The 12,441-nt window shown below is 41.4% G+C and overlaps 1 long non-coding RNA gene across 2 annotated transcripts in view; it reads right to left on the reverse strand.

Annotated features, from left to right (window-relative positions):
* Window positions 1–12,441, reverse strand: part of LOC139437511 (uncharacterized) — a 22,957-nt gene continuing 10,516 nt past the window's right edge. Inside the window, exons 2-3 of one of the 2 annotated variants that reach the window (XR_011647371.1) lie at window positions 1,119–1,202; window positions 1–546 (exon numbers count right to left, since the gene is read on the reverse strand). This is a non-coding gene — a long non-coding RNA (uncharacterized lncRNA). Of the gene's footprint in view, window positions 547–1,079; window positions 1,203–12,441 lie in introns of both variants that reach the window. The other variant, XR_011647370.1, reaches the window with a different exon arrangement.

A 12,441-nucleotide genomic window follows, 5' to 3' on the forward strand; every position in this document is an offset into this window, starting at 1 on the left:
CCCTATTGTCTGCTGTGTCCATTTGCTGTGTGTTCTTCTGTGTTTGCTTGTATTCTCATTAGGTGGCTCCAGGAACCAATTCTGGGACCTTTCAGAGTGGGAGAGAGGCTATTACTCTCTTGTGCCACCTCAGCTCCCTTTTCTGCTATGTCTTCTTATTTTCTCTCCTCTGTGTCTCTTGTTGCATCATCTTGCTGTGCCAGCTCCCAGCATTGGCCGGCACTCCTGCGCAGGGCAGCTTTCCCACACTGGGCAGCATTCCCATGCAGGGGGCACTCCTACACGGCAGCATTCCAGCATGGGCTGGCACTCTGCATGGGCCAGCTCACCATGTGGGCCGCTTGCCCTCACTAGGAGGCCCTGGGCATCAAACCCTGGACCTCCTATATGGTAGGTGGGAGCCAAATTGGTTGAGCCACATCCGTTTTCCAGGACTCTGATATTTTGATGCCAAATTTGTATGGATGATTCAAATGTTGACGTTACCAAAAAAAGTTTGTTGAAGAATGTTCCCTTCAGTTTTATTCATAATAGCTAAAACTGAGCCTATAAAAGAATAAATAAATGGATTATGGTTTGGAATATTACATAGCAATGAAAAAGAATAAACTATACAGTACATTAAAAAACATTATATTGAGTGAAAGAAATCAGATACAAAAAAAATACTGCATGCACTATGACTCCATTTTTATGATGGTTAAGACCATATCAGAATAGTCAATATCTTTGGGTGATGGTGGGATTATTGATTGGGAAAGGGCACAAGGGAATTTTCTGGGGAGACGGAAACACTCAGGATAGTGGTAACTGAAGTTTGTACATGTATAAAACATTATTGAGTTGTACACCTAAGCGTACGCACTTATGGGTATGTACATGTATAAAATGGTATTGTGCTCTACGCTTATGAGTATAAAGTATGTCTCAATTAACTTTAACATTAACAGAAAATTATTAATTTTCAGTAGTACAAAACGATTAACATTTCCAGTAGTAAGAAAAATGCTGGTTTATGAAGGAGGAAAGAATTGGAGGAAAAAGAATCTCTGCTTCTTTTTATTTAGTGAAAAGTATACCTTAAAAGTTCATTCAATACAAATTTAAATGATCTTAACTGTAGAACGCCCAGTTTCTTTATCCACACGCATCTCTGCCACATCTGCTGTCATCAAGTCCCTTTCCCCACTGGACGGTGAGCTCTGCAGGCAGGGGAAGCAGAGTGATTTGATTTACATCGGACTCCAGTGCTTGGTGCTTTACTAAAATTCTCTGGGTCTCAAATTCCCCAACTACAAAAGGGGTAATGGCATTGTTCTCTCTTGGTGATTTTGAAGATGAAATCTGGACAGGTGTGTTAGCCCTCATAGAGGAGGTATCGTCCCTCCTTTTTTTTCCCCCTGAGCTGGGGGAAGGAGTTAAATTGTCCATGTCCTGGGTTCTCGGGACCTTGGCTCATCCTGGTGTTTGCTGAATGAATAAGTAAGACATGGTTTAATGCTATAACGACATGGTCAACTCTGATGTGGAAGGCTATGGCTCTAAAAGAACACAAAAGTCCATGATATAAATCCACACCCCACGACAGCCCAAGGGGGTCATCCCTCAAAATACCAGAGAATAAAAATCTGCTAGGGTTTGGTTGCTTGCTACCATAGCTCAACCAAAAACTGCATTTATCTGAATTATTTAAGCAGAGACAGAGGTCACTTTTTTTCTCAAAGCCTTCGGGCAGATCACAAACACTTGAAAAAGGGTTACTGTTCAGGCAACAGACAGTTCACCCTCAGTTCCTAAATGGCTAGAAGATAGTTATCTTGTATCTTTCTGTTTGGAAACTTAAAAAAAAAAATGGGGGAACATTAACAACAACAACAACAAAATAGCTATATGAATACAGGAGGGGAAGGGAGGAAGGGAAGGGAATGCTGGGAGAAAGCCAAGTCCTTACTTCCCTAGCAGGAAGTCAAGAAATAATGTTTACAGTTTGATATCCAACAATCAGTGGTGTAAATAGAATATTCGGCTTTTAGAAGGTAAGACTCAGAAAAACTAAAACCAGAAAGAGTTAAAAGTAGTTTCCTCGGAGGAATGGGCCTGGGGGCGGGGCTGGACAGCCTTGCTTTTCATTATAGCCTAATGCAGTTGATTAATTTTTAACCAAGAGCAACTAATTCTTTCATTAAAATTTTTTTTTTTAAAAACAGTAGTTGCTTTGGGAGAGTAACGATTATATGTAATCTTTTGTTAGAAAAGTACATGAAATCTGCCCAAATTTAGCTCCAGTGTGAAGAAAAGAGAGCATCAACTATCTCCAGAAGGACACACAGGAAGGGGTTAACCCTGGCTTCTTCCAGGGAGGGGCACTTCACTGTCCACCCTTCCAGACCTTTAAATTTTGAATCATGATTATATTATTGCTCAGTAAATATGTCTTTTGGGAGGAAAAGAAGGACATAAAGCAAGAATTTTAACATTTGTGATGATTCATTTTTATATTTATAAGTACATTAAAATGGATAAAATAGTTAACTACAGTGAATAATACAAGTGAGTGATTTAAAGCCAGTGGGGCAAATGTCAATAATCAGTGAATCTAGGTGAAAGATAAGCAGTTCACTTTACTGTTTAAGCCATTTAAAATTTTCGAAAGTAACAATCTGAGAGAAAAAAATTACAAAATTAAAATAAAATGATATGAATCTGGGGGACTTTTAAAAAGTCCTTATGCCTAGACTCACCCTGAACCAATAAAATCAGAATCTCTGGGAGTTGGAAGCAGATATTAGCATTTAAAAAAAAAGTCTCCAGATGATTCCAGTATCTAGCAAAGTAGAAAACCAGTGCTCTAGCAAATCTTCAAGATTCCTTTCAGCCTTACCTTTCTACAATCCTTAATTTCCTGCCTCAGCAAAATAGCTCAAAAACATTTGGAGTAATTTCACGTGTGTTTTCTAAGTAAATCATCTTTCCAAAAAATGAGAAAATAATAATATTATATATTCAAATCAGGGAAATATTGTTGGTTATAAGGAAACAAATTGTTTTTTCCTACAAGAAGTCTCATGATGTAAACACATGTTTGGGTTGCAGATACCACAGGTACTCTGTGTTTTCATAATTTTATTTGACCTATTGAGTTTAATGATGGTCCTTTCTCAGCCTGTTCCACACTCAGCGACTTCAAAGACAGCCTAGGGTCAGTTCAACCCTACAGGGAGAAGAGAAAGTTCAGGATTTTTCAGTATCTTGGGGAAGCTGGAATGTTCTTTAGGATCCTGCGGCTGCAAATAATGGAAAGCCCAGCTCAGTGGGGCTTGAACAAGAAAGCCATTGATTTAACATCTATCAAGTAGTTTGGTGTTAGGATATCACCAGGGTGGGTAATTTAGCCAGTTCATCTAGGAGCCAGGTTTTTTCCTTCTTTTCACTCTTCGGTTCTCAGCTTGTTTGTTCAGGCCGGTTCCCATCAAGGCCCCAGGCTGGCTGCAGGGTTCTGGGAGCCCCTGGAGAGGGCAATGTCCAAAGGCAAACGCAGAGGCCCAACCCTTTTGTCCCTTTTTAAGAGTGAGGACCTTCCCAGAAACCCTCCCCGCAGACTCCTCCTCCCATCTCTTTGGTCGGAAGCGCATCATGCACTTCTTAAACCAATGACTTGGCGACGGAGATGAGACCATCGTGTGGGCTCACACCCCAGGAGCGTTCTAGGAGTGTGTACACACACACACCGAAAATCAATGTGAGAGAAAAGATTAAACAGTTTATTGAAGAAAGAAAGAAAGGAAAAAAGAGTAAACTTTTTACTCCAGTTTATTCTGCTTTGGTAAGTAGTCACTGTTTCCTTTGCAATTTTAAATTAGCGAACTAAGCTTTAATATGCACACCTACATATACACTTCTGGAGTATTAATTTATAAGATAATAGTAAAAAATCATATGTAATAAACCCAAATACATGTGGGGATTTAGTACATGATAAAGATTGTCTTTCAAATCAATAAATGGTGTTGGGATAACTTAGTTGCTATCTGAAAAAAATTTGAAGTTGGATCTGTACCTCCAACCGTATCCAAGGGCAAAATCTAAATGAATTGAAGATATAAATGTACCAGAAAAAATCATTAAAAAAAAAAAAAAACACTATAAGAAACTATCGGAGAATATTAAAATAATCTTATGGTAGGGAGGCCTTTCTTAATAAAGCACATAATTCAGAAGCCATACAATAAATTCCTGCATGGCAAAAACTACCAGAAGCAAAGCCAAAAGAAAAGAAAATAAGAAAACAATAATTGTAATTCATATAGCAAAGTACTAATTTCCTAATATACAAAGAATCCTTGCAAATCAATCAGAGAAAGGTCCCAAGAGTCCAATGGAAAAATTGATAAAGGTAGTAGATGATAGTTCACAGAAAAGGAAATACCAATGTCTTTTTTTTTTAAGATTTATTTATTTATTTCTCCTCATTGTTCTGTGCTTGCTGTCTGCTTTCTGTGTCCATTCATTGTGTGTTCTTCTGTGTCTGCTTGTCCTCTCTTCAGGCAGCACTGGGAACCGATTCTGGGACCTTCCAGAGTGGGAGAGAGGCGCTCAATCTCTTGCACCACCTCAGCTCCCTTGTCTATTTGTCTCTTATTGTCTCTCTTCTGTCTCTCTTTGTGTTGCAGCCTCTTGCTGTGCCAGCTTGCTGCATGGGCCAGCTCTCTGCTCGGGCCAGTTCACCATGTGGGCCAGCTTGCCTTCTCCAGGAAGCCCTGGAAATTGAACCCTGGGCCTTCTATATGGTAGATGGGCGCCCAATCACTTCAGCCTTGTCCACTTCTTTTAAACTTATGAGAAGCTGTCAACAGTCCTCCTTATGAGAGATACATGAGAAAACTAGGCTGAGATTCTGTTTTTCTCACCCATTTGATGGCAAACGATCAAAAACGTTGATAGCGTATTGTGTGGACAAGAGTATGGTTACATAGCTACTCTCATTCCTATCTATAAATTCACAACACATATGCCCTTTGAACCAGTAACTCTACTTTTAGGAATGCATTGTATAGATATACTTACACACATACAAATACCTAATCCCTTATGTGAAAAATGATCATCAACGCAGCATTATTTTTAATAGCAAAAGACTGGAAAACAACCTAAATGTCCATCAGTCGGGGACTGGTTAAAAAAATATTGTCGTCTTTACAAGAAGGAAAAAACTCTTTATGCATTGAAGTGCCATGAGCTTCAAGATATATTGTTTAGGGAAGTGGACCTGGCTCAATGGTTAGAGCATCCACCTACCACATGGGAGGTCCATGTTCAAACCCAGGGCCTCCTTGATCCATGTGGAGCTGGCCCACGTGCAGTGCTGATGCGCGCAAGGAATGCTGTGCCACGCGGGGGTGTCCCCCCGCTAGGGGAGCCCCACACACAAGGAGTGCGCCCCGTAAGGAGCTACCCTGCACGAAAAAAGTGCAGCCTAGCCAGGAGTGGGGTCGCACACACGCAGCAAGATGACGCAACAAAAAGAGACACAGGCTCCCGGTGCCATTGACAAGAATACAAGCAGACACAGATGAACACAGGGAATGGACACAGAGAGCAGACAATGGGGGGGGGGGGGGGGGCGGGGAAGGGGAGAGAAATAAAAATAAATCTTTAAAAAAAAAAGACATATTGTTTATATGTACAGAGTTTGTTGTATAATGGGCTACCATTTGTTTGTTAAAAAAAAGAAAAGGGGAAAAAGTAAAAAAATAATACATATATCTATTGGATTGTATATGCATGAAATAGCTCTGGAGGCACAGACAAGAGATGGGCAGAATCGTCACCTCTGGGGATAGAGGCAGGAGGGAAACTTTATTTCCTTCTGTGCCTTTTTTACATTTTGAATTTTTGACCCAAGTGAATTTTTCACTTATTCAGAGCAATTAATTGATTTAAACACACCCACCCATAATTTGTACTTGGCATTCTTGATTTGTATATTCAGTAATATATAATACACCTTAGCAATAATAAGCAATGTTTTCTGCCATTTATTATCATATGTCGATAGGTTTGCACACATCATCTCATTTAATTGTCAGCAAACCAGTAATGGCACCAAGGGGTGGCTTAGAGGGACTTCACAGCATTCTCCCCCATTTCTCTCAGTCTTTCCCACTCAAGCCTCCCACCAGCTGCTACAAGTATACTTACAATTTAAGTATAAAGAAGGAAGGTATTAAGGAAATGCAGTTTCAAAACAAGTCCCCCATCCTTTCCCCCTCTTCTCTGACCACACTGCTGTCCCTAAGCCCCCTCATATAAAAATTCAGGAGCTGCTATTGACAGTAGGTTCTACATTGTCCCACTTGTACAGATAAAGAAGCTGAGGCCCAGATAGGTTGAGTGGCATCCCCAACAGCATGTAAGTAGTGAAGCTGGGTTTCTAACCCAGGTATGTGTGGCCCCAGAGGATATGATTTCTTAAAGATTTCATTTGATCACCTGTGTTTTTGTTTGTTTTTTAAGAGACCATAACTCTGGTTTTATAAAGAGAATGAATGGGAAAACTGGAGTCAAAACACAGAAAACTGTTCTTGGGAGCGGATGTGGCTCAAATGGTTGGGCACCCACCTCCCACATGGGAGGTCCTGGGTTCAGTTCCTGTGCCTCCTAAAGAGAAAACAAGAACAAAACAAAAGACAAGGATGCCAACAACGAGGAAAAAAAACACACAAAAGACAACGAGCAAACAGATGAGGGGGTCAAGGGATGGGGGTGGGGTCTGGAACTGCTCTGGTCCAGCTCCTGGGAATACAGTTCTTTCCCTTACATGAAGCACATCTTGAGGACAGTAGCAAACATACACACAAAGTGAAATTAAGATGCCCAGGAATACAGTGGTAATTTAAAAGTTTTAGGCCTTTTCTAGCATTTGGGAAATTTATACCTCCACCTTCTGCCCTCCTCCTCCCTTACCCTCAAGTGGCACTTTTCCCTTTGATATTGGATTAAAATGGAAGTTAAAATGAGAATTACGGAGGAAATGAGTGACGTCTGACAAGAACATTAAGGAACTCCAATTATAGAAAGTCCTGTTCTGACTTGACGAGAAGGCTTCAGCCTCTGAAATTAGTTGTGAGTCTCCCTGGTCACTCTGAGAAATTTCCAGACCTCTGTTCTGATATGAAACCATGCCCTGTCCTACTCCTTCCAATCTCTGGGGTCAAAGACATGGAAAACTTTTAGGAACAAAGAGAGCTGCAAAAAAGCTCATGGATAAAAAGTCATTAAAATGATCCATCTTTTGGGAAGTGGACTTGGCCCAGAGGATAGAGCGTCCGTCTACCACATGGGAGGTCTGCGGTTCAAACCCCAGGCCTCCTTGACCCGTGTGGAGCCGGCCCATGCACAGTGCTGATGTGTGCAAGGAGTGCCGTGCCACGCAGGGGTGTCCCCGCGTAGGGGAACCCCACGCGCAAGAAGTGCGCCCGGTAAGGAGAGCCGCCCAGCGCAAAAGAAAGTGCAGCCTGCCCAGGAATGGCGCCGCCCACACGGAGAGCTGACACAACAAGATGATGCAACAAAAAGAAACACAGATTCCCGGTGCTGCTGATAAGGATGGAAGCCATCACAGAAGAACACACAGTGAATGGACACAGGGAATAGACAATGTGGGGGGAGGGGAGGGAGAGAAATAAATAAAAATAAATAAATCTTAAAAAAAAATCCATTTTTTATTGCTAAATGGGTACAGTTTCTGTTTGGGGCGGTGAAAGTTTTAGTAATGGATGGTGGTGATGGTAGCTCACCTTGGGACTATATTGTGATCATATTGTGACTAATGTCACTGATTGTATACATGAAAGTGGTTAAAATGGGTTATTCTGTGTCATATATGGGTTACCATAATAAAAAGTAAAACAGCGATATCCAAAATGAGCCATCTTTAAGAGGGACAAATTATTTGTTCTCAGAATCTAAATCTCTCAAAAAGTGTAAGCCACTCCCTGTTCAGGCCCATTTCTTTTGAGGTGAAGAATGAAACCTCTCTCTTCCTTTTCATTTAGCTTTTTAATTTTTGCCCAGAGAAAAGATTAAAAAAGAGTCAACATGTGGGATATAATGGTGTATCTCGGATCATCATCTTCCACTTCAGTGGACAATTTCTCCATGAAAACATAAATGTGTCCTTATTCAAGGTACAGGATGAAGGTCACTCACTTAACATCATACAGTTGCTTCCCTCCCATCTGTATAAATTACAAATTATAAAAGACTTAATTATGAAATAATTATAAAGTTAATAAAGGTAGAACATTGGAAAAATACAGGACAGGTAAATTAAAATACAACCTATAAAATAAAATAAAATAAAAAATACGTCCCTATAACCCCATCTTCCAGAGGAAATTGCAATGAATATTTTGGTGAATTTCCTTCCAGTCTTTTTTCCAGGATGGGAAGAAAGTGAGGGATGGTGGAGACCCTCATTTTTTATGACCTCACGAATCAAGTCTCCAGAGCTGGGAGGTTTATTTAGATTGAGAAGCAAAAATATCATAAAATGAAAATACCCACTTCCTTCAGTATGCTCCCATCTGAGGTCAGGTTTTCTGGAAACGGACTCTGAGATGGAGATCTGCCCGTAGGCGCTTATCAGGGAGTGACCTTGGCAATGGCACCTGCAAAGCGTCGAGGCAAGTCCACTCGGTGGCAATGGGAGCCTCAGCCAATCTGACGTGGGGCTCTCTTACCAGAACGCCTTCAGAGTTGAACCAACTTGAGACGAAGGGACTAGACCTTTGTCCTCCCACGTAGCCCAGTTTTGGATGCAGGGGTGCCCGGGGATGGGATGTAGCCTCGGGTGAGCATCTGCATTCCCTTCCAACCCCTCCCTCACACCAGCATTCACTGCAGCCCCCTTCCTACATTCCTTCTTGCTCACTAGCAGACTCTACGTACTCTCTAGTCATCCAAAGTTTTCTCCTCAAATGCAAACGTCCACTCACTTGCAGAGTGAATATGCAGATCTTACAAAGAAAGCAAGAATTCATGAAGTCAATGAAAGCGATGTTGAGGAGCTGCTCCACTGGTTAGCAAAACCATTTACAGGGGAGGATGTGGCAGTGTGAGACAGTTAATGACTGAAGATGAGAGAACTTAGCAAGGATAAAGCAGACAAGTTTTTTCTTTGATAAATGAATTGCAAAAATAACAAAAATAAGATAGGTTAAAAGAAACTTCTTTTTTTTCTTAGAAGGTACCAGGGATTGAACCCAGGGCCTCGTACATGGGAAGCAGGAGCTCAACCACTTGAGCTACATCTGCTTCCAGAAGAAACTTAACAGATATAAAGCACTGCAGTTTTTGGACATTATTTGGATCCTGTTTCAAATAAGTAAACTGCAAAAAAAATTATATTTATGAGACAATTGGAAATTTGAAAACTGATTGGATATTTGATGATGTTAAGGAATTACTGTGTGATGGCAACGTTGTGGTTATGTAAAAGTCCTTATATTTTAAAGGCACATACTTAAATGTGTACAGATAAAACTTTTTTTTGTTGTTTTTTTAAAGCGACGTTTTATTGTTTAAGATTTTTTTAAACCCCCCCCCCCCCCCCCCCCCCCCCCCGTCCCGGCTCTGGTTGTCTGCTCTCTGCATCCATTCAACTGTGTGTTCTTCTGTGATTGCTTCTATCCTTATCAGCAGCATGGGAATCTGTGTTTCTTTTTGTTGCGTCTTCTTGCTGTATCAGCTCTCTGTGTGTGCAGCACCATTCCTGGGCAGGCTGCACTTTCTTTCGACTGGGCGGCTCTCCTTATGGGGTGCACTCCATGCACGTGGGGCTCCCCTACACGGGGGACACCACTGCGTGGCAGGGCACTCCTTGCGCGCATCAGCACTGCATGTGGGCCAGCTGCACACAGGTCAAAGAGGCCCGGGTTTTGAACCACGGACCTCCCATGTGGTAGGCGGATGCTCTAACCACTGGGCCAAGTCCATTTCCCAAGATAAAACTTTGTTTCAAAGTAATATGGGGGGATGGGAATTGGAGAGGGGCAGAGATGAACTAAGATTGGCATGGCTTGATAATTGTTGGAGCTGAATGAGGGATAAATGGGGGTTCATACACTTGTCTGCCTATTTTTGTATGTATTTGATATTTTCCATAATAAAATGCTTTTTTTAAAGAGAAAGAATGATTTCAACATGTGATCACAAGGGTCCCTTGGGAAAATGAATTAAGCTTCTGAATAATTTTCAAAAACTGCATTTTTTTGTTGTTGTAAAACTGAATTTCTTTATGATCCAGCACAAAGGTAAATGTAAAGTGAAGACTATCCTATCATATCAGCCTACAATTTTATCAGAAAAGTTAGGCAACCCCCTCCCCCGCCAAACAAAAGCACAAACTGACACTTTATTCATCTTTAGGACATCCTGAGAATCGATGCAGGCTGCCATTATGATCTGAATTTGGATAAAAACAAAGTAAAACAAGTTTACTTTGGTACTTTGAATTTTCATTTTAAAGATAAAGCAGCCCCTTCCCCCCCCCCCCCCGCGCCCCCCCACCCCCACCCCCGGTCAAACCATTTTTTCCATTACGTATTATAAAATGTTAGTCACCATTCAAAGGGGATTAATTTTAAGTGGGTTTGCTCTGGGAACAATTACCCTCCAGAAGATATAGACAAGGCTCCTATCAGCATTTTCCTTTTTCCTTTTTTTTTTTTTTAATATAAATATAAAATCTAAATACAAAGGCACAACTTTTGGTACCTAGTTCCTTTCAAGATAAAAGGTGAGAGAACCAAGGACTGAAACTACCAGAAAACCCTACTTTTATAGTGATGGGAGTCCTCTCTGTGCTTTACAGCCTTCATCCACGTGGTTTTTAGTTTTGTCTTGTAATTTTATTTTGAGGGAAGATGGACAGCTAAAATTCCAAAGAAGTCAGTTTCATGTATTTCGCTCTCAATCCACATCTTCTGATGGCCTAAAAGCATAACTTAATGCAGGGCAGCGAAGGCTAAAGGTGGAAAGGGGAGATTGGGAACCTGAGCAGGATTGCTTTCTTGCACAGAATTGATCATTGCAAAGAGTGATATTAAATTCCATTTATTCCTGTCAATATTGACATCTAGCCATGGACACAAAATAATCTTTTTTTCTGCCCCACCGTCTCTACTCCCCTACGCTACTTTACCTTAAGAAAGCAATTGACAAACTAATGTATGGAAAGTGACTCTTTTGTGCTTCCTATAATGACCAATTTTTCCTTTGGGCTCACCAAAGCTGTTCAAACAAGAGCTCCACTGTCCCTTTCAGAAGAGAATAATAGAAAACTTAAATGAAATCTGGAGGTCATTTAACCTCTTAGGAAACACCGAGGTAGACATCACAGCTCAAAAACCCAGAGCCTGTTAACCTGTGACGTGTTATGCAGGCTCATATTTTCAGAGGAAAAGGAGAAGATTTCTGATGCCCTTGGGAGCAGTGGAACAGCGATTTCCTCTTTCTGGGATTCTGTCTTGATGCCGCATCAGAGAATCCATCAGCTATACTTTTTCCATAGCAAAGATGAAAATAAAGTAATAGTAATGATTACTTACTCTTACTAGTTAGCAGCTACTGCTAACTGAACGCTCAGTATGTGCCAGGCACCTTATCGCATGGAACCGGGACTGTGACCCTGTGAGGTGTGCACAGCTGATTCTTCTCATTCCACAGATGGACAAATCAAAGCTCCAAAAGGGAAAGCAGCTTATCCAGGCAGTAGGAAAGCTAGTATCCAAATCTGGATTCCTTTGGAACCTCCCTTCTTAAACACTGGGCTATTCAGTCTCTTACCTCTTTTTTTTTTTAAGATTATTTATTTATTTATTATTTATTTATTTATTTTTCAACCCTCCCCCCCACCCCCCCATTGTATGCTCTCTGTGTCCATTCGCTGTGTGTTCTTCTGTGTCCACCTGTATTCTTGTCAGCGGCACCAGGAATCTGTGTCTCTATTTCTTGCGTCATCTTGCTGCTTCAGCTCTCCGTGTGTGCGGCCCCACTCCTGGGCAGGCTGCACTTTTTTCGCACGGGGCAGCTCCCCCACTCCTTGTGCGTGGGGGACACTGGTGTATGGCACGGCACTCCTTGCGCGCATCAGCACTGTGCATGGGACAGCTCACCACACGGGTCAGGCAGCCCGGGGTTTGAACCTTGGACCTCCCATGTGGTAGGCAGATGCTCTATCCATTGAGATGAATCCACTTCCCTCTCTCAACTCTTATACATTCTTTTTCTATTGTCTAGAAATGTTTAAAGAGTTGCCATTTATTTACTCACAGAGTAAATATTATTGCAAATGATAAACTTGTACATACTTCATTCTTCACACCAATGAGAATATCTGCTGGATAAATTCCTCAAAGTACGGAAGCAGACTTGGCCCAG

This window comes from Dasypus novemcinctus, chromosome 24 (genome assembly GCF_030445035.2).
Source record: "Dasypus novemcinctus isolate mDasNov1 chromosome 24, mDasNov1.1.hap2, whole genome shotgun sequence".
Classification (NCBI taxonomy): Eukaryota; Metazoa; Chordata; class Mammalia; order Cingulata; family Dasypodidae; genus Dasypus; species Dasypus novemcinctus.